Here is a 23,033-nt window from a genome sequence, read left to right as displayed (position 1 = left end):
CTGCCTAACCCAGGACCTCTCACTGGACCCTGAATTTTCAGCAGCCCCTAATTGCTCTGGGCACGGCACAACTCAGCACCCAGCCAGAGCCTTGCAGGGGATAGGAACTCAGTAAATGGCTTTTACTTGAATTGAGCTTCTGTGATTACTAGATCATTAATGATTGTACAGAGGAACTTCTATTTTCCTTCCTTTCCTTTCTGTCCACACTTTATAAAGGGAAGAATCAAGAAACGTTGTTCATTCCATCCAGACCAACATATACATGCAAGGATCACACATATTTAAAAAATGTAAAATAAAATGAGAGGGGGGAACCAGTTCCCTTTTCATCATTCAGAGATTTTAAGAAGTATGATGTTTCATATTATAATGAATAACAAAATTGACCCCAAGTGGAATTACAATGGTTTAGGTTTCAGGGAGACAAAATAGTTCTCAAATTATTTTTCTTCTGGCCCTGTCAATCAACCGGAGTCTGATTTATCCTTCATAGTTAATTTTTAAATCAGGATGATAAGCAAGTGTAGATCCCAAAGTTATCTTAAATTTCCCCCTCTCCCTAACCCTGTTATCTAATCAGTTCCCAGATCCTGTAAATCTTCCTTAATATCTCTTAAGCCTTTCCCACTGCCACTGCTTTATCTCAGAACCTTATCGAATCTCAGTTGATTTCTAGCTCTTCTCTGTGAATCCAGTTTCATTTCTGTCCATTTCAGCCTCAAATCTACATCAAGAATGATTTCTCTAGACTCACAATCAATCATGTCGTCTTTGACTTAAAATTTCTCTGTGTCTCCAAGGAAACCATGCAATGAGTCCCCTGGTAAGACATTATGTCAAAAGAGGTTCCCTAGTAAGCCCTGGATAGCGGTGCTGTCTGAGGCTCTGCGGACAGAAAACGAACAGAGAAAAATGTTACGATGCACGAAAACTTTCAGTGCCCAAAGATAGGGATTACTTAAATAAATAGGGTACATCCTAAAGGTGGGCTGCCATGCTGTCACTAAAATTCATTTTGAAAATGAATATTTGATAATCTATGGAAATATATTCTTAAGCTAGTCTTATGAGAAAAGAAAGCATGTTATTACTTCAAGGTATTTTCAAATTCAATTTATGAGCTTGATAGTACACAACTTGGTAATAGGTTATAGGTTTTAGGAAGAGGAAACTTTCTGAATTGAGCAACTAGGTCATTACAAGTGCCATTTTGCTGAGAAAAAAAAGAGAGGAGTAGCAAGCATCTAAGGGAAATGTTAAGTTCCATTACTGAATCCCTGACATTTCTTTTAAGACTTTGAAGTGGGTCACAGAGAGACTAGAGCTACAATATCCCCCCTTTAGAGTAACTGTGTCATTCAAAGGGTGAAAGTCACCAGCACCTTTCAGCTATAGAAGCATGGTAGAGTTCAGACAGACAGGACCAGAATGTCTTGGTCCCAGCGAACTGTCCAAGTGAAACCATTAATGTTTCAAGTCCCAACTCTGCTACTTTTTAGCTTCCTGACATGGGGCTACTTCACTAACCAGCCCCCACCTCATTGCCCTCATCTACCCAATGCAGATGATAATAGTACCTACTCAGAGAATTACTGTGGCAAAGCACACAGACCAGTGATTTTCAAAGGGGGCAATTATATCCTCTGGGGTCGTTTGGCCTTATCTGTATACATGTTTGGTTGTTGCAACTGGGGCGGGACATTCTACTGGAATTTAGTGGGTAGAGGCCAAGGATGCTGTTAAACATTCTACAATGCACAAGGCTGTCCCCTCCCGCAACTCCACCCAAAGTCAATAGTGCCTAGCTTTGACAGAACTTGTCATATAATAAACTCAAACAGGATTAGCTATTATTATTATGTTCTTAGCTCATGTACCTCTGGATTTTCTTTTTATCTCTGCTGACATTAACAAAGCAGAATTCTTATAACGTGAATACTTCCTTTGAAACAGTTTCCATTTCTTGGTCAGCAAATAATTTCATTCTTCTTCCAACATATAAAGCACACTCACTGCCATCTCCCAGGAAGAAAACACAAAATTCCATCTTGTCACTATGTGCAGTTCAATGTCCAGGATCTGTGGGTATCATGCAGTCCTACGCAGATGTGTCACTGGTCCCCTGGAGACTAAAGAAGCATGCCCACCACACACCCCAAGACTGAAACCTGACTCAGTGCTTCTCAGGCTGTCTGTGAGGAAGAACTAACCTTGCTCCCTTGTTAATTTTTTACCCTAATCCATCACAGACTGATACTTTAAAATCTTAATGTAAATGAATTACTGGAAAATATAAAATGAAAAAAAGACATGCAAAATACATCTTGATCTTTTATTATTTGATTCAACAGTCATAAAATTACATTTCAGTAGATGTAACTATAATAAATGTAGCACAAAGAAATCAAAAAGCTTGCAAAATTATACCCACTGCTCATTGAAAGTATATACATAGGAGATTAATGTATGTAATTACTATTATACTAAGTAAAACAGTGATTTCTATATTAAACATTTTTATACAAACTTTGAATAAACACTGTACATATCAACATACAAAGTTTTTAAGTGTGAAAAATGAGCTTGTTTCTGGTTTGTTAATTCACATGATCTAGGTCAGATTGACAATAACACCTCTCAGGGGACAATGTGTATCTAAAGTGCTACTATGTTTTGTGTCATATTTTCAATATTCGTTTTCAAGTCTTCAAAATTAACCACTTCCAATAATTTATCCTGCAAAGTTATGGTAAAATTTAAATCCCTTTTTGATAAAAGAAATGGACTTTCGATGTATTTTCCTTGGATGGGAAGCTGTAGTCAAAATGTTCTATCATGCAGGCTATTCTCCGCATGTGGGCTACGCAGTCACTGAGGATAGAGGAGAAGAGAGAACACTTGTGTGAAGCAAGATTACAGGCCAGATCAGTTGCCCACATTCTGTTGATGAGAATGAACCACATCAGCCCACCCAGATAAGCACTGTTAGACATTCTCAGTTATTTGGATCCACTGTTACAAGCAATCTGATCAGAGAGAGATCCAGATGCTCTCCCAAATCAAAATGAGAAGTCAGGAAATCTTTCTTGAAGGAGGTCGCATCGGAAGGAATTCATTGCTGGTTGTTATGGACTGAATGTTTGAGTCCCCCAGTAATTGACATGTTGCAGCCCTAACTCCCCGATTGTGATGGTTTGAGGAGAAGGGGCCTTTGAGAGGTGATTAGGACCAGGTAAGGTCATGAAGGTAGAGCCCCTATGATGGGATTAGTGTCCTTCTAAGAAGAGGAAGAGAGACCAAAACCCTTCTTCTCTCCACCTTGTGTACCAGGCAAGAAGGCATCAGTCTGACAACGAGGAAGAGGGTCCTCACCGGGTACAGAATCAGCAGGCACGTTCATCTTGGCCTTCCAGCCTCCAGAACCGTGAGAAGTAAACGTCTGCTGTTTAAGCCACCTGGTCTATGGTACTTTGTTGCAGCAGCCAGAGCTGATGAAGGTACCGGTTGGGTGAAGGAAATGGGCAGAGGAATGTGCGGGGGTAGTGTGAGTAGCAACTATCCCCTGTGGCCCTGGGCTCTGAGATTCCATTTCCATAGTCACAAACATCCTCTAAGAATCAAGTGAGAAAACGTATTTAAGAGTTCTCAGGGAGGGAATTCCCTGGCCGTCCAATGGTTAGGACTTAGCGCTTTCACTGGCCCAGGTTTGATCCCTGGTTGGGGAATTAAGATCCCATATGCTGCGCAGTGTGGCAAAAAAAAAGTGGAAAAAAGAAACAAAAAAATGGGACAAACAAACACACAGAGTTCTCAGGAGGTAGAAGGCATGAAAATATAAGGATTATTAAGAAATCGGTATGACCTGTATCATCCCACGTGCAATCGACGTTCTGACTCTCCCTGCACCACTAAGCAAACTGCATTTTCTTTTTCTCCATGGGGATAAATGTGACTGGCAGCTGCAAAACCGGGTAACCAACAGCTTTATCCTAAAATAGAGTCCATTCCCATTGCAAAATATTCACACATTCAGGTCAAATGTCATTAAGCCAGTGTCCTAATTGGGGGACCTAAATCTGCACAAGGGATTAAGGCTCTTGACTCTTATCTAAGATGTTTGTGTAACTTTGCAGGTGCAAATCTTTCATCTGCCTCTGGTAAGCGGCCCATGGTTTATTGGGTTATTTGGCAGTTTTTTTCCTCAAGGAGGTAAAAGCTGAACATTAACCATATGAAGATAAATCACGTGCCTGTCAACCCTTTTGAAACTTGGTGAACAACTTTGATGAGTCTAAACTCTATCTGACATGTCTTGCTTTTTCATTTTGCACTAAGTTCCTACTGACTTTCTCTCCTTATGCTGTTTCCAACTTTAGAAACCATGTTCTGTTAAGTGAATTTGTAAGAAGAGTGAGTAAACACTGAGAGATAGATTTGAATTAGATACAAGGACTCCTCTAAATGCTTTTGCTGATAGAAAGAAAAGGTTATTTCACTCAAAATATAGAGTTTTCTGGAATTAATGAAATTTCTGTCACCACATTCAAATTATGCTTACCAAGAAGTGAACAACAGGTCTGAAAGTTCCTGAACAACTGACTTCTCAGTAATGCATAGACTCAATATTCAGTTTCTTAGTTTCCAGATTCATGGTTTAATTGGGTCACCTTAAAAGAGCAAGTTCTGTATTTAACTACATAGAGATAGTAAAATCTTTTTACAGTTTAAGATTTGGGTTTAGAACATTATTTTCCCAGTAACTCATTTTACGCTTGACTTCTAAAAAGCTGTATTTGAAAGTTTAGGTATTAGATACTTAGCAAATTCTACTTATGCTTCAAATTGTGTCCATGAACTGATATCAAATATATCTCCCCACACAAAAAAATAGCCTTACAGGAAATTTGTGGCAAAGTTTGAATACAGTCCATAAATTGGATAGTAGGATTGTAGTGATGTTAAGTTCTTGGTTTTGGTAATTATATTGTGGTTACACAAGAAACCATCTTACCTAAGTGACCAAAGTTATTATCACCAGTAAATTGGACAACTAGTTATCATTTACCCCTTGACAGGGGTACACTGGGAAGGACACAGCATCACTTCTGGGTGTTGATGCCAAAAATGCACAGCCTGAATCTAACTATGAGGAAATAGCCAAACCCAAGATTAGGGATATTCTACAAAGTAACAGCCTTGTACTCTTCTAAAATGCCAAGGTCATGAAAGACAGAAGACATGAGAAGCTACTTCAGCTTAAAAGAGACTAAAGACATGAGAGTTAAATGCAATGTGTGATCTAGATTGGATCCTGGACCAACCCCTCCCCCCATCCCTAACTCTTTTGCTATAAAGGAAATTTGTGGCAAAACAAAACAAAACAAATATAGCTTCCCAAGAGAAAATTCTGCAAAGGATGGTGTTCACGTTATTATGTTTCCTACTGTAAACGTAAGAATCTTAATTCATACATAATCCACCAAGACCAGGAATATTCATATTAATAACACCATATAGTTGCCTGAACTTAGAACTTTATGAAGATGAATGAAGGAAACTGTAGAATATGACCAAACTCAGATTTTGTGAAAATTATAATCAGTTTCTTAAATACAGTTCCTAGGTGTGCTGACATTTTGAAATATTAATGATTTTTTTTTATGGAGAAGACTCTTTTCTTTATTTTCTGCATGACAATTTTATAACTTAATAGCAACATTTTCTGACTTTCTTCTCTAATTCTCTTGTTAATATGTGTCCTTTTCTTCCTTTTCTACTAGATCTTTATTTTTATTTATTTTTTTATATCTTTATTGGAGAATAATTGCTTTACAATGGTGTGTTAGTTTCTGCTGTATAACAAAGGAATCAGCTATACATATACATATATCCCCATATCCCCTCCGTCTTGCTTCTCCTTCCCACCATCCCTAACCCATCCCTCTAGGTGGTCACAAAGCACCAAGCTGATCTCCCTCTGCTATGCGACTGCTTCCCACTAGCTATCTAGTTTACATTTGGTAGTGCATATATGTCAGTGTCCCTCTAATGAATGTATTGTTGATTGCTTATATTCCCTCTCCTCCTCTGCCCCCCTTACATCCAGATAGGCACTTTGCACCTTTGTCTCCCAGAAGTGGAGCTGCCGCAGGAAGCAGGGCTATCACAGAAGATGTTTCTGGTTTTAAAATTTCCAAACTCAGAGAAAATCAGTAGATTTGAGAGAATGTCTGTTGAAGAAAAGCACATCTTCTGCTCTATGCTCTCCCCTCCTCCCCTTCTACAAACTAGGAAAAAATCTTCCTAATCTTTGGAGATAGAAGAGATGGAGAGGGACAGCAATGAGAAGCTTGTGGGTCTCCATGGAGGGGCATGGACTTTGCCTTTCCCTCTACCTCCCAGCTATGCGGAGCAGAGAGAGTCCACATGGCCATTCCCAGAGGGATATAAGGAGGCAGCAAGACCCCCAGGTAATAACCGCTGTAGATGCATTCAAGCAGATAGTGTCCTAGACAAACACAGGGTGTCCACAGTCTAGGGTGGAGCATAAACAACTGAAAAATTCCCCAGGATGGGCAGTGGAAGCAGCTTCGAGTGATGTCCTATCTGGTAGCATGCAAAGAATGACCCTGAAATAGCAAGGAGAAGGACAGAGCTGAGGGACCTTGAGGTGAGCTTGAGGCGCAAGTCAGTAGGACCCTTAGATGGACCTTTAAGGAAAGGATGGGCAATAGAGCAGAGGAGACTATGACAACCAAATTAATGGAAAACCAGTTCCTCCCCCCCGGCCTAGTGAGGAACATAACACAGTCCCCTCAGTATGTAGACATACACTTATGGAGAAAGGGATAGAAGTGGTGAGATAAACTTCAGTTGTCTGAGATTAAATTTCTGCTGTGTGATGGAATGAGAGCTCCAAACAGAATTAAGTTCATTTTTTAAAAAGTAATGGAAGTTGTATTATAGAGCACTTGAGTTTGTGACCTGAAATTCATACCTTGCTACTTAAGAGTATATTTTGAGTCTTCTGAAATCAGTCTATAGTTCCTCTTCATGACGGAGCATAACACAACTTTTATTAGGACTAAAGAAATCATGCTGGTTGAATATGGACCCTATTCAAGGTGCGCTGGGGTGTTCACGTCACCCATGAGATGGTGTGGGGTGGCCATATCTAGCTTTGAACCTCTGTTACTAAATCTTAGTAAACATATTCCAACATGTATACTTAAAGTATACCATTTAAGGACTGAACCTTTGCCAATATATTCAATACAAGGCTTCGATTTCATCCAAAATTCTATGCAAAATCACAGCTCTGGCTATGTTTCCTCACTGCATTTCTCTCTAATCTCAGGATTCTGTGTCTGCCAGCAGCTTCATTCAGTCTCCTTATGGGAACCAGTGCTTTCTCTCTCTCTGGCAGCTGTGTTCTCTCTGTAGGATCATCAGTCTTCTGCAGGCTGTGCAGAGAGGATGGGTTTTTAAACTCTTTTGGCAGAAAAAGGCACTTCCTGCTCTAAGAGAAAGATGAACGTGAACCCCACACCGTGCAGAAACGTAGACACCATAACACTTCCTGCACAACACAGTTCACCTCCCACCGCTGGTCACACTCGCTCAGAGCTTAACTGCCTCCACCCTCCTTGACCTGCACCACATGAGCTACATCGACTTCTCAGCTGATGTCACATCTATTCGAGCAAAGGTTATTTCCAAATACTTGGATACTCAGCTTTATTGCATTAAAAGTTCAGATTAGTACCTGCATTTCCCACTGTCGTCTGCATATGCATTAATATAAGACACCCTCAGTCTTTGAAATATGAAGTGAGAGAGTGGCATGGACATATATGCACTACCAAATGTAAACTAGATAGAGCTAGTGGGAAGCAGCTGCATAGCACAGGGAGATCAGCTCCGTGCTTTGTGACCACCTAGAGGGGTGGGATAGGGAGGGTGGAGGGAGACGCAAGAGGGAGGAGATATGGGGACATATGTATATGTATAGCTGATACACTTTGTTATAAAGGAGAAACTAACACACCACTGTATAGCAATTATACTCCAATAAAGATGTTTAAAAAAAAAACTGCCATCAAATCTCTGGTGAAGATTATTTCCTGTAGCTACATTATTAAAAAAGGTGTTAAGTTATAGTTACTAATTATTAGAATGCAATGGCACCTATATTCCTAATTTCCCTCTGTGACTTGCCGTTTTATTTATTAAAAAAAAATTATTGGAGTTTAGGTGCTTTACAATGTTGTGTTAGTTTCTACTGTACAGCAAAGTGAATCAGTTATACGTATACATATATCCCCTCTTTTCTGGATTTCCTTCCCACTTAGGTCACCACAGGGCATTGAGTAGAGTTCCCTGAGCTATATCGTAGGTTCTCATTAGTTATCTATTTTATACATAGTATCAATAGTGTATATATGTCAATCCCAATCTCCCAATTCATCCCACCACCCTTTCCCTCTTGGTGTCTGTGTCTCTATTTCTGCTTTGTAAATAAGGTCGTCATTACCAATTTTTTCAGATTCCACATATATGCGTTAATATACGATATTTGTTTTTCTCTTTCTGGCTTACTTACTTCACTCTGTATGATAGTCTCTAGGTCCATCCACGTCTCTACAAATGACCCAGTTTGGTTCCTTTTTATGGCTGAGTAATATTCCATTGTATATATGTACCACATCTTCTTTATCCAGTCTTCTGTTGATGGACATTTAGGTTGTTTCCATGTTCTGGCTATGTGATTTGACTTTAAGTCAATACAAATTATGGAGGCAGTTTGGAATCTGTCTCCTGTTGTCTCCATATATAGAAAACAGCCCATGGAAGATCTTTGACATGGTTTGGATAATCAAAGAAGCAACTTGTGACTCTGAAAAGAGTCCTAGGGAGAAATAAGGACCTCTACGTTTCATGCCAGAGCAGCCCATGTGGACCTTCCTTTCTCCTGCCTTCTTGCACACCTACAGGGATTTGGGAGTAATCACTAGGTAGTTTCATTTCTTTGGAGACTTTATCCAATTCCTCCCAAAGCCAGGAGCTTGAGGGAAGCAAGTAGACCCCACTCTCAGATCACTGGTGCTCTTATTCAGAGAGCATGCAGTCTGGAGAGGGGAGAGCCCTACATAGGAGGGGTTCCTTTAACCAGTGGATATGACACATGTCTCAGATGGTAAGAACATCTCACACTGCTGTATAGCAGATGCCCCCAGCTGCTCACTCTCTGTCATCCCTTAGTGAGAGCCCATGGTGATCTAGGGGGACTGGGAAGACAGATTCACCACACTAAATGGAAGGTGAGAGAAGAGCGCAGACAGCTGGTTTCCACTGAAGGTCATTCCTTCATTTAGACTCAGTTGGCTTCTGAGGCTCCCAACTTAAACCAGAAGGTAATGTAGATGCAACTAAAGCTAGATTTAGAGGTAGCCAGGCAGGGGGTTGCTGGAACCATAAACCTAAAAGAAATGTATTCAGATAGAGAAAATAATATCTACTAAACCCTTCTCAGAGAACATGAGATTAAAAGGAAACATTCCTAGTCTCTACTGTAAATCCAGTTCACTTCAGAGAGTCACACAACCTAGGGACCAGGGATGAATTGGTCTGAACTATAGAAAAGAAATGAAGTGCAGCTACAGTTTTCTCCCTTGGAGGGTTTGGCCTCTATTCCAAATACACATTAACAATTATTTCCTTTTGTTCTGTTTAAAAGGCACCAATTTATTAACCAACCAGAGTCAGCATGCCCAGGGCACCCACGTGCCCGTCCCTGCCATGACCTCACAAAGGTTATCTTTAAATTGTTAACACTTTGTTCATCATAGTTGTCTTTTTTGTGTTTATTTTGATTTTTAAAAAAACATTACATCAAAATATTATTTTGATTACTGACTTTTCTGGCACCCTTTAAAGTTTTTGTGCCTGTATGAGTCTCCTAGGGCTGCTGTAACAAATGACCACAAACTGGGCAGCTGAAAACGATATTCTCTCACAGTTCTGGGGGCCAGAAATCTGAAATTATGGTGTCACCAGGGCCATGCTTCCTCTGGAGCCCCTAGGAGAGAATGCTTCCTTGCCTCCTCCAGTTTCTGGTGGCTCTAGATGTGCCTTGGCTTGTGGTTGCATCACTACAACCTCTGTTTCTGTCTCCACAAGGCCTTTTCCCCCTGTGTCTCTATGTGTCAAATTGCCCTCTGCCTTTCTCTAGTAAGGACACCTGTCATTGGATTTAGGGTGGGATTTTATCTGGAGATTCTTAATTACATTTGCAAAAGACCCTTTAGCCAAATAAGATCACGTTCACAGGCTCTGCGGGTAGGACTTGGACATTATTGGGGGGGCCATTATCCAACCCTCTAGAGCACCCAAAGCAAGTGCCTTATTTGCCTCACCCTGGTCTCAGCCCAGCCACAGAGATGTGTGTCCCTCCCACATCCTCTATCTCATCATTAGAGGTCATGGCTGGTTCTTTCAGGTAGTGTGGAGTGAGTGGGTTGAAAAATCAAACAGTGATCAGCACACACAGAAAGAGTAGGGACTTCAGTGTAGTCCACCCCATCTGCACAGAAAGAGTATGGCAAGGAAGAGAGAAATGACTTTTTTTTACGTTGAAGTCTTTCATAGGAAGCTTGAAAGTTGTACAGAAGTCACCAAACTTCTGTCGTTACAATAATATACCTTTTGGGGTTTGTTTCACATAATTTTATTTGTCCCTTGCCTTATATTCTTTCAATATTTACTTCATATATATATAGATATATAGATATATAAATGATTGATTTTTTTAAAAAAAGCCACAGCTGCCTGGCTGTTGTAAACTGAAATTCTTAGAGCATGATCTTCTTCCTATGATCGTGGGAAAGAGCAAAGCTACTTTAAAAACACACATGCGCACACACTTCTTGAAGCCATATGGAGATTTTATTCATGCAAATAGAAGTCTGGTTTTCTCCTCATTTCCCACAAGGCACTCATTACTCTCAGTAGGACTTATTAGGGGGACCCTCTCTGACTAGAAGTCATCCCTTGCTTTGGCTTTTGAATATGTACATTCCTCATTATGACCACAATGATGTCAAGGAGCTATGAGATGGGAATAAGAGCCACAATCAGTTCTGTTGAGTGACATACATTCTTTACCTAAAATAAAATTTTGGATGAATCTATACGTGTGTCTCTATAATATTAGGCAAGCCATTACTGTTATCGCAAAAAAAGTGTACAAATTCTGTGTGTTTGGGTAAACTTCTCATATTTAACACATTTAAAAGTTGGCATCATGTGAGCAAATTATTTGCAGACTGTGGGACAGGATGAATAACCTGACACCAGGTGGAGACTATTTATGAACAAGAGCAATTTATACACTGTTGATCATATGAAAGATAAACAATGCAACCGAAGAGAATTATTAGTTTTCCATTATTTTCTGGGTATATTACACTTAATGTTTAAGTCAAGAGAGCAGTTTTTGAGAGAATCTCTTATACATGTCTCACTATTCATTAGTTAAGGCTAATTTCCTTAAGGTTAATGCTAGGCGACTGTATGTTCTGGTTTCCCTGGGGCAGTCCTGGCTTATGCTGGCTATCCCAGCATAACTTATTAAGTACTCTTAAATGTGTCTTGCTGTCCATATGTGGTCACCCTGGTAAGTCACTCCCCAATCCCAGGTCATCTCAAAGTTCCTGGAGGCTTACATGCTTTGGTGTAGGAGAAGGGGACAGGGGTCTGATAATTAAATTATACAAGTTTTCTCAGAAATGCCCATCATTTGGCCTGTGTAGGTAAGCAGGTTTGGGGACTGGGACTTTCTGCCACCTTTCTGCTATGCTTGGGGATTAGCATCTTTTCAAATATGCCCATGTCCTCTTGGGGAATTCACCTGCCCTAGCCACCCCAGGGCCAGGTACCAGGCAACTAGGGACAGTTCCTATGCCCCAGAGACCAATAATGTTATTTAAACTAGCCAGTCCTAAACCTGCTTGCCCTGCTTTACCCGTTTTTCCCAGGAAACTACAATAAATGTTCTTACCCTGTTTTTCCCGCCTCCCTGACTGACCCTGGCGGTTCCCTGTGTGGCCCCCCATGGTGCGATGTGACCCTCCCCTTCGGAATTGTGAGTAACAAACTGTCTTTTCAGTAGCCATAGTCTCCTAATCTGTTGGCTTTATTATAGCTCAAAGCTTCTATTAACACACTAGATATACTCCTTTTGTCTTCCTTCCAACCAGGGGCATCTTTTGTAGTTAAGTAGGTTTAGAAGGAAGCTCCACTTTCCTCCTGCCTCTGGTCAAATATTTTGCCTGAATACCATGCCCCAACCATTAAATGTCAAAGACCACTGGTCTTTCTTGCTCTCAGCCTTGTCTATAGGCCTAATCTCTTATGAATTTAAAGGGGGAAAAAAGGAAATACTAGGTGAAAAATGCAGAAGCTAATACCACATATATTCTGCCATAGCTTTGCATTTGCTTTCATGACTGTGAAGCTTTTCAAAAGACAGTTCTGAAGAAAGAGGATCCCAGGAAAGAGCTGCACAGGTAATGGACATAAGATGAATCTTAAAGTTTATAAGAAAGTAAAGGTTCAGAGGTAGCAGGCTGTGGCTGAAGGTAACCTTACAGATTTACATGGCAAAGAGGACCATCAAAAGTTCAGTAAATTGATCAAAATGCACACGTAATGGGATTTCTGCATGGAGACTGCTTTTAAGAGAAGTGATTTCTCCTAGGCTCCAGCTCTAAGAAGAAGTCTATAATTGAAAGTAAATTCTGCCACTAATGTTGACTTCTGAAAAAAGTTCTTGGGTATAAAATTAGAAGAAAGAAGCACAAAAAGGGCTATTCTTAGTATGGGTATGCTTTTCCATCCCCTGTCACTCCACCCCAGTAAACTTATATCGAGTAGTTCGTTTAATAGAAGCTTTCTTGAAAACCGCAGCCCATGTGGTAAGGTTTGTTTTACATGGGTCACTAATATGGAAAGCTTTGATACCTTACGTTGAAAGTAGAGCAGTCAGTTAATTCCATGAGTGTGAACTTGGCATCATATCCCATTTACCCTTAGGGGAAAGCTGTCTGCTTTCCAAATACTTGTTCCTAAATAAAATATTTAGTTCTCTGACTGGAAGTCAAACCATGTTGCTTTAGTTCATGAAGCATGAGCTAAAACTTCTATTTTCTGTCCTCTTATTTCCCCTAAAGGAATCCTGGACAAAATTTGGCTTCAGAAGGGTAGGAGTTCTAACCCTCTGCAGAGAGATGCATGCCTATCTTGCTCAGACTTTGTGTTAGTCAGGATATGATGGGTTATGCTGCAGTAACAAACAATGCAAAATCTTAGTGGCTCAAAGCAACAACAAATTTATTTCTCCCTCATCCAATATTTCCATCAGGGATTGGCAGCAGAGTTCTATTCCTCATAATCTCTCAGTGATCTGTGGTGATGGAAAAGATGCATTTCAAATCTTGCTTCTTTCCATGCCAGAGAGAGAATATTCTGCAGGACCCTGAACCTGCTAGTACAGGCTCCAATCCACACCTCATTGGCCAGTGCTGATCTCATGACCCCACTAAAGCAAGACAGGGCCAGAAAGTCAAACTTTATGAGTCCAAAAGGAGAGGATAACTGGATTTGGGGGAGTTGTCCCAATGACTACCAGAAGTCTCTTTAAGAGAACTAACTTGAACTACACAAATGCACACCAGGCCCTGCTGTCCTGCCAGTAGGGTATATCCCATAGCTCTGCCAAGGGTCCAAACCACTTTTATTTCACCCTCATTAGTCAATCCTTATTTCCTCTTTTCTTCATTTTAGAATCTTCTCTCTAAGGGTTGAATTTTGGATGTTGCTGTCCACCTAGTCAAGAGGTTTGCACACATAAATGCACATTATAAACACCTGGGAAACTTTTTAAAACTATTAATATTCAAGCACCAACCAAAAATCAATGTCATCAGAATATTTGGGGTATAGGAGCACCACACAATCATCAGTATTTTTTAAAGTCCCCCATGTGAATCAAACGTGTAACAGAAGAAGCTCGTTGCAATGGCTTGAATTAATGACCTCTGTGTCTGTCTCGGCATCAACGTTCCAGAGGCCTCAAGAATGAAACACTAAGTCTCCAAACTCAGGTTTCACCTGTTTGAGAAAGAGGAACTCTGCCTTCAGATCCTATACTGCATTTCTAACCTGAAGAAGATCACACATACAAACATATTCCATCAGATTTCAACCGTTGTTCTTCCTGCCACCATGATACCAAGTTGCCAGAAAACATCAGTTATAGAAGTAAGACAAGATAGCCAATTACTTGAATTTAGAAACTTGAAGTCATCCTATGCCAGTTAACTATCGTTGCGTCAAATATCACCCCCAAATTTAGAAGCTTGGAGTAACAGCAATCACTTATTTTGCTGAAAAATCTGCATACAACCTGCTGTAGGTGGTGTGTCATCTGTGGCTCATCTGAGCTGTACTAACAACCTATAAAATACCTCCCTCACATTGCTGGCGAGCTGGTGCTGGCTTCTGTTCCTCTCCATATGGGCCTCTACATGATGCAGCTTTGTGCTTCTCCACAACATGGCTAGATTCCAAGGGAAAGAAACTTAAGGGAGAGAATCTCAAGAGAATCAGGTCAAAGCCTTTTATAACCTACAAGTCACTTTCCAGTCACAGGTCCACCCAGATTCCAATGGAGGGAAGAGAGACCCTCACCTCTCAATGGAATTTCAAAATCATATTGTAAGCATAGCACGTGCATGCGAGATATTATTGCAACTGTTTCTGAAAATACATTCTCCCACATATTCTCAACCATTCTCCAAATGATTGGCAGAATTCTACAGTGATTTTAAAATCAGTAGCTCTAGGACAAAACTTATAAGATCTTTTTACTGGAGACATGAACTTGGTTGGGTTTCTTTCCTACCCACTCCCCATCACCCATGGCTTAATTTTCCATTGTAAAATGGGAATGAACGTAATAAGAATAGTACCTACCTCACGTGCAAGATGATTATAGATCCTGTTACATTCCCACTTTATACCAATTATCTGACATCCTATACAGTTTAGTATTTGCCCTGAGTTTTCATACTTTAACTAAAGTTTATTATTGATATTTATATTAAAATAAGCCAGAATATGTTTAGTAGACATCTACTTCATACTTTTAATTTCTTATATTATTACTTGCCTAGTAATGTGTGATACGCACATGTAATGAATCTGGTTCTCCCAATGATGTGTGTTTAAATCTGTAACTTGATCACCAATATCTCATCTCTGTATGCTAAACCTTTCCTACAACTAATATCTCCATTTCAAATACACTAAGTGAAGTAAGTCAGACAGAGAAAGAAAAATACATGATATCACTTATACGTGGAATCTAAAAAGAAAAGGACACAAATCAACTTATTTACAAAACAGAAACAGACTCACAGACTTAGAAAACAACTTTACAATTACCAAAAGCAGGGAGGGATAAATTAGGAGGTTGGGATTAACATATGCACACTACTATATATAAAATAGATAATCAACAAGGACCTAATGTATAGCACTGGGAACTCTATTCAATACTCTGTAATAACCTATATGGGAAAAGAATCTGAAAAAGAATAGATGTAAGTATATGTATAACTAAATCACTTTGCTGTACACCTGAAACTAACACAACATTGTAAATCAAATATACTTCAATATAAAATTGAAAAAATATTATTTTAAATAGGCAAAATAATAGCCTCCCAAAGATGCGTATGGCCCAATCCCCAGAACCTGTGAATATTTTCTATTTCATGGCAAAGGGGAATTAAGGTTGCAGATGGAATTAAGGTTGCTAATCGGCTGACCGCAAAATAGGAAGATATCCAGGATTATCTGGGTGGGTCCGAGTGATTGCAAGGATCCTTAAAAGTAAAGGTGGGAAGCCGAGGTAGAGTCAGAGTGATGCCATGTGAGTATGATTCAACCAGCCATTGCTGGCTTTGAAAATGGAAGGGATCACCAGCTAAGGAATGTGGGTGCCTCTAGAAACTGGAAAGGCAAGGAACGGATTTTCCTCCAAGACCTCCGGAAGGAATGCAGCCCTGCCAACATCTTGACTTTAGCCCCATGAAACCCTCATTGAACATCTGACCTCCAGAACTGTAAGATATTAAATTTGTGCTGTTTTAAGCCATTAAGTTTGTGGTAATTTGCTACAGCAACAATAGGAGAACTAATACAGTGGTCTAATTTAGATAGGTTACAGTTGAACTTCAGAATAACTTGATTTTAGATTTTCCATGCTTCGATGGAGTTATTTTTATTTTATTTTTATTATTTACTTATTTATTTATTTTTGGCTGTGTTGGGTCTTTGTTGCTGCACACAGGTTTCTCTCTAGTTGCAGCGAGTGGGTGCTAATCTTTGTTGTGGTGTGTGGGCTTCTTATTGCAGTGGCTTCTCTTGTCTCAGAGCATGGGCTCTAGGCACACAGGCTTCAGTAGTTGTGGCACGCGGGCTTCAGTAGTTGTGGCTCACAGGCTCTAGAGCACAGGCTCAGTAGTTGTGGCGCATGGGCTTTGTTGCTCCACGGCATGTGGAATCTTCCCGGACCAGGGCTCAAACCCCTGTCCCCTACATTGTCAGGTGGATTCTTAACCACTGCGCCATGAGGGCAGTCCCGGAGTTCTTATTTTTAATTAGATAATTGAATATTCTGTATCAAAATGGAGTAATATCGAAAAGCCTATGATTTCACATCATCTACATACAGTAAAACATTCAAAGGAATCAGAAAAAATTTAGACTTGTTTTGTCTTGTAAAAATATCCATCAAGTAAACGTACTATGAATGGAAGTAAAAAGACAGTACTCATGAAAATATTGGGGCTGAACTATTTGTAGACTTCAGTGTGAGAACTGATAATGCTTACTTTTAGCAACTTTGCGTGAATTACCAGATACCCTTGAAGGGAGAGGGTTCTTAAACTAACGATATTATGGGGTACAGAAAAGTGTCAGTTGAATGTGTCAACATTTATATATTTATTGGCCATAAAATGCAACCTTAAAGAAGATGATATGCAGTTTATGCAAAAAATAAGCCTACAGTGAGTGAAATTAAAAATTCTTTAGAAAAATTACCGGTAACACGGTGTTAAAGAGAGAATCCCTGAAAAACCGATTGAGGTATGGGACTGTGCTCCATAAATGACTACTCGACGTATGTTATTTTAAATCTTCAGATGATCAATATAATGTTTTCTTTGAATATAATGTACATGGTTATTTGTTACTTTTAAAAAATATTTTGTTAAATAGCCTTGTGACTAGGACTGTATATCTGTCCACCAATATAATAAAACCAACTTATAGCTCAATAAATAAGTACTTCAAAGGATTTAAATTATTTTAGTACCCCCTTTTAACACTCAGAATATCTGTTTATATGATAAATTACATGGTCACAGAGTGATTCCTAATTATGATTTATTATTTTTTTAAATTGGTGACTAAATCCTGTCCATTGGAATTGGTGTGATACATACATAATTCGTAATGCATCCAAATAAGTGGTGATACTCTATCACTCACAAAGGAAGCTGCGGTTGCCAGAATGTATGAATATTTATACATTAGAGTTGGAACAACTGAGATACCAGGATATTTCCTCTCAGTTCAAAAAAGTTTCAATTTTTTTTCTTTTTCCTAATTTCAGACTTTCTCCTTTCTCTCCTGGGCCGACACACTGCCTCTCAGTTCCCAGGGGTCAGAGTGCATCACAGTCACCCACCATATTTGCAAAAATGCCAGTTCCTGGGCTCTATCAGGACTTCTAATTCTGTACATTTGGAAGGAACCCAGGAATCTGCATTTTCATAGTCCCCTTAGATGATTCTGATGCACTTCTTTCATTGGAGAGTAGGGAGCTCAATTTGAGGAAAAAAAACACCATTTCACATCCTTTCCATGTCCCACATGACTACAAGAGTGATATTGCCAAAATCGAAGCAGCATCTTTAGCGGTGTGTAAGAACGTTCCATGAGGTGACCAGTGACTGGCTCTCCCACCTCCTCTGCACGTGTGTTCAGCCTCCATCTGCCTGGATGTGTGGCTGCTTGCATCTCTGCTGTGCGTGCCTACAGCCTCCGGTCCACCGGGGATATGGCAAGGCTTAGCAAACTGCCAAGGCTGTCTCTCATCCTAAAAACTCCTGCTGAATCTCTGACTGATCCATTCAAATATTGCTTGCCCCAAATATTCTTGCTGCTGGCCCTCCCTGCTGGTTTAGCCACCAAGTTGCCGCTGCAACTGACAATCAAGTAAACACCTTTCTCCAGGGACAGTTAAGCTGATGGGTTTTAAGGCTGCCCTGCCTGCCCTGGATGAACTACCACAGACAGAGCTGGGGGGTTAGCAACAGCCCCTGAAGATGAGGCCACAGACCCACACCATTCTTAACCAAGGTTCAGTAGTTTTCATGAATAAACCCTTCTCATGATGCGGCATGCTTTTGATCAGATCCCATCCCTGAAAAATGGTTGGTTTTGAGCATTTTGTCTAGCTTGAGAGCTGCTTTGGGGGAGCGAGACTTGCATTGCCAGAGTCAGAACCACTCCCATAGCAGATGTAAACCCCCAAGAACTCTTCAGAAGAGCTTTCACACACACACACACACCCTGCACTCCCTTGTGTATGACTATGTAAGACTACTGATCACCAGGAAAGCATGTATTTGGAATTCATGTTTCCCCAGTAGAGGGCTGGGCCACACATGAACATTCACCCTCTTCTTGTGACCACCAGAACCCATTTCACGTTGGCTGGCCAGGGCAAGAAGCAGCATTTCTCCAGGCATCTAATTTTTCAAAACAAAATTCAAAGACCCTTTACCCCTCCACCTAATTATAACTAGTAGCACATTCAAATGACAGAGCTGAAGAGTGCCTCCAGCCTATGTGTAAATTTAAGGACACTAAAATCTACCTGCAGATTTCAAAGTGCAGTGGAACCCACTGCAACATTGCGAGAGCTTCCCAGGTGCTTGAAATATTTTCCCTCCAAAACATTTCACGAGCTCACACTGAAAACATTCTGAGAAAGCTTCAACAACAACAAAAAGATAAAGGATTATTTAGATATAAAATATGCAACTCTTTTTCATGTCTTGTCTAAGCTGATCTGATTAGCTCATGAGGATAACGCCAAAGCCCTGCCAGAACGTAACAGGTTTTCTGCATAGGTCTAGTTGGAAAGAGAGAGAAAAACTACATACAGCTGTTCCAAGGCTGGGAAATGCTGTGTAGATCTGACAGCAGCTGTTTGCATGCCAAATGGTTCCAGCAATTTCTAATTAAATCCAGCTCAAGAGAAATTTTATCATCTGCATCACGATTTCTGTCTGTTTCTGGGATGTTTTCGCTCCCTGTTTCGAAAGCCCCCTCCAGCGAAGTCTATTTTATTCATCTTAAAGGCCTAATTAATCCAGAGGCAGACATGTCATTTTATTTCTGAGCTTAGAACACCCACAGGAATCAACCACCAAAGTTCTAAGGAAGGGGGGTCCCCCAATCCCTTAATGCTAAGGAATAAGAGATGGGGTAAGGTGAAAGGGCCTAATACACCCGCTTCTTATAGCGCCCCCCATAGGGTTCTCATGTCTACTAAGTGAATGGCTTGCACGTTTGTGCTTTTTCAACTTTGGTTCATGACTCCCTAACTAAGAATCCTAAGTTAGTTACAATAACACATTGGTATAACACTTTATAAAGCACTTTCATGCATGTTACCTCATTTATAACTTAAAGCAAGCATGTGAAATAGGCTGGGAAGGTATTATTATCTCCATCTTACAAATTAAAACGCTGAGGCTCTCAAACGCTAAATGATTCCTGATACATGTCAAGGTCACAGCCATAACTGTCAGAAAAGAACTTGGCAGCTGACTTTCTAGCCCCAAAGCCATTGCTTCTTGCCCTTGGCCCAGTCCCTCCCTTACCTCATTAGCTGGACAGACATATCAATTTGTTCCTGGATTTAAAAGTGCCATTTTGGGATCCCCTGGTGGCGCAGTGGTTGAGAGTCCGCCTGCCGATGCAGGGGACACGGGTTCGTGCCCCGGTCCGGGAAGATCCCACATGCCGCGAAGCGGCTGGACCCGTGAGCCATGGCCGCTGAGCCTACACGTCTGGAGCGTGTGCTCTGCAACAGGAGAGGCCACAACAGTGAGAGGCCCACGTACCGCAAAAAAAAAAAAAAAAAAAAAAAAGTGCCATTTTGCTCAAGTGTATTTGTTTATTCTACAGGAAGATTATCCATATTTTTGATAACCTGCAGGTGGTTTCAAACTACCTTTTTCCATCTCTCAACAGAAATACAACATATAGATCAACTCTACATAAGGCTAACTGAAATGGAAGCATGCGGCAGGTCTGCATATGCATTAGTGACTACTTAAAAGTATACTTGCCTGAGTTGTACAGGAGTCTCATCTCTCTGGGACACAATTCCTAGAAATCAACCTATAATATACATTTGCAAAATCCCTGAGGCCAAAGACCAAAAAGAATTTATTTCATGAGGAAATAGAAGTCTGGCTGTGAATAAGACTTCCATTAGGGTAAACAATATAACAACCTATGGCCCTTTTACACTCTTTTTCAGGCTATTAATGCTTGTTTCCATGTGATACTACATTCCTAGACTATTGGTAAATGTTTGAGGCGCCTGTGAACGCTTTGTCCCATTACTAACGAGTTCAACCCACATGAACATATTCAATGGGACCAAATCTGATGGAAGTACTTGACTGCCTCCCTATTTGATTATTTTCTGAGTTTATTACTCAGGATAGTCACTGCTAGTTGTTGCAAAAGGTAAGCCCCCAAATCAGTGACACAATACAAAAAAAAAGTCTATTTCTCACTCGCACAAAGTATGATGGAATGGGCAGCTCTGGATGGCTCTCATGGGGTGCTTTTGAACAACAGAACTGGAAGTAGCATATGTCATTTCTGTGCACATTACATAGGCCAGTTTCATAGCCCCAATCCCACGGCAAGAGATTTTGAGGAATGTAGTCTTCCTAAATCCAATGAAAAGCAAAAGGCATGGGATACACCAAGTATTATTCCTGTCCACACTGAAAGAGAAATTTCTATGCATCTGGGCTTGTTCTGCAACCACACCATTCCAGAAGCACCAAATACTTTATTTTGGACAAATAATCTAAGAAGAGAAAATCTGTAACCTTGGCAACAGGAATTTACTAACTTTAGAGGAGTTGCTCTGTTGAAGAGGTGCTCTCAAAGCCTCAAAGGCTCCTGCTTTTAAGGGCTGGGAGGAGGGAGGTGATTGCAGGGAGGAGGTGTCGTGATTAGTGGGGATGAAGCTGGAGGAGGCTTAGCTTTTCAGACCTGTCATGTCAATTTCATAATCCAAATAAATATGGTCTACCAAAGAAAATATATATGCGGGACTTCCCTGGTGGTCCAGTGGTAAAGGATCTGCTTTCCAATGCAGGGGATGCAGGTTCAATCCCTGGTCAGGAAACTAAGATCCCACATTCAGCGGGGCAACTAAGTACGCACACCACAACTACTGAGCCCACACGCCACAACTAGAGAGAAGCCCTCGCACTTCGCAGCACAACAAAGAGCCTGCGCCTCAACGAAGACCCCGTGTGCTGCAACTGAGACCCAACGCAACCAAAAATAAAAATAAATAAATAATAAATAAATCTTTAAAAAAAAGAAAATATATGTGCACTTATACATATATATTTTGTATATACATATATATGTATACATATATACCCATATACGTATGTATAATATATATACACCTGTAATTATATACATGTATGTATATGTCCATATATGCATTTGTGTGCATATATCTATATGTAGAGAGATATAGATATAAATGTAGTTATAATAAGTATTTCTGCTGAGCTGACCAGGGCAAGCTTTGCCATATGATTTGGATGACCATCTTGGAATCATAATTGACTAGGGAACTCTGGATTCCCACAAAGGACTCATGTTCAACAGCGTCCAAGTGTGTGTTACAAATAAATGTTACAAGAAAACTCCTCTCATATAGTGTCATTCATGCTTTTTTGTAAAGCAGTAACAGTGGATCCACTCATGTTCTTTTGTTATACGCAGTCATATATCTTTAACTGCTTTTCTCAGGCTGGAACAAGGAAAGATATCAGGGTGATAATGCCTGATTTTAGTTGTCTCTTGGTCCATTTAGATGCTTTTCCTCAGTGTCTATGCAGTCGTCATTCTGCAGACATTAGAATCCATGATCTTAGGAATTCATTTTTTTCAAACCTTAGGAAATCAAGCTGCACAGATTAGTTCCAGACCTTACACAGTCAAATTGTATTGTGCATTTTTTAAAATCCTTCTTGAGGAAGACACAGTCAGGCTTAGACATCAATATCCTGCTCTGTGTTATCCCAATTTCCATTAAAAAAAATGAGACTTAAAATAATTTTACTAACCTTCCAGAACACATCTAAGGGGAAGTGTAGATAAAACATGTGACACTGACTTCCCAACTATATGTAGTTCTGTTGCAATTTAGCTGCTCAACCTTTAAAATGTGGGTGCATCAAACTCTTTAGGAATAGATTATGCATTTGGATTTTGAAATAAATTAAATAAGTTCTGTCGGTTCTCAATAGCTCTGTTCATATGTTTACTACACATATTTCTTTCCCCAAGAGTGGAACAACGTTTGTGAACCTAATAGAAACAGAATTTCAGTTTCTTATAAAGTGAAGTCCATACCATGTTGACACAGACAATATCAACTTTTCTCTCATCGCGAAAACATTTCATATTCTATGGCATGTAAGCATGTCAAGAGACAATTTTCTGCCAATACCAGACGTGTACATTTTGTGTTCAAAGCAGAATTAGTTCTAGATGAACACAATGCAGTATACCATTGGGAATTTTGAATTTATCGCAGACAAAATGAAAATAGTCAC

Source organism: Stenella coeruleoalba (assembly GCF_951394435.1).
Source record: "Stenella coeruleoalba genome assembly, chromosome: 3".
NCBI lineage: Eukaryota > Metazoa > Chordata > Mammalia > Artiodactyla > Delphinidae > Stenella > Stenella coeruleoalba.
Note: the sequence above shows the minus strand (reverse complement) of the source record.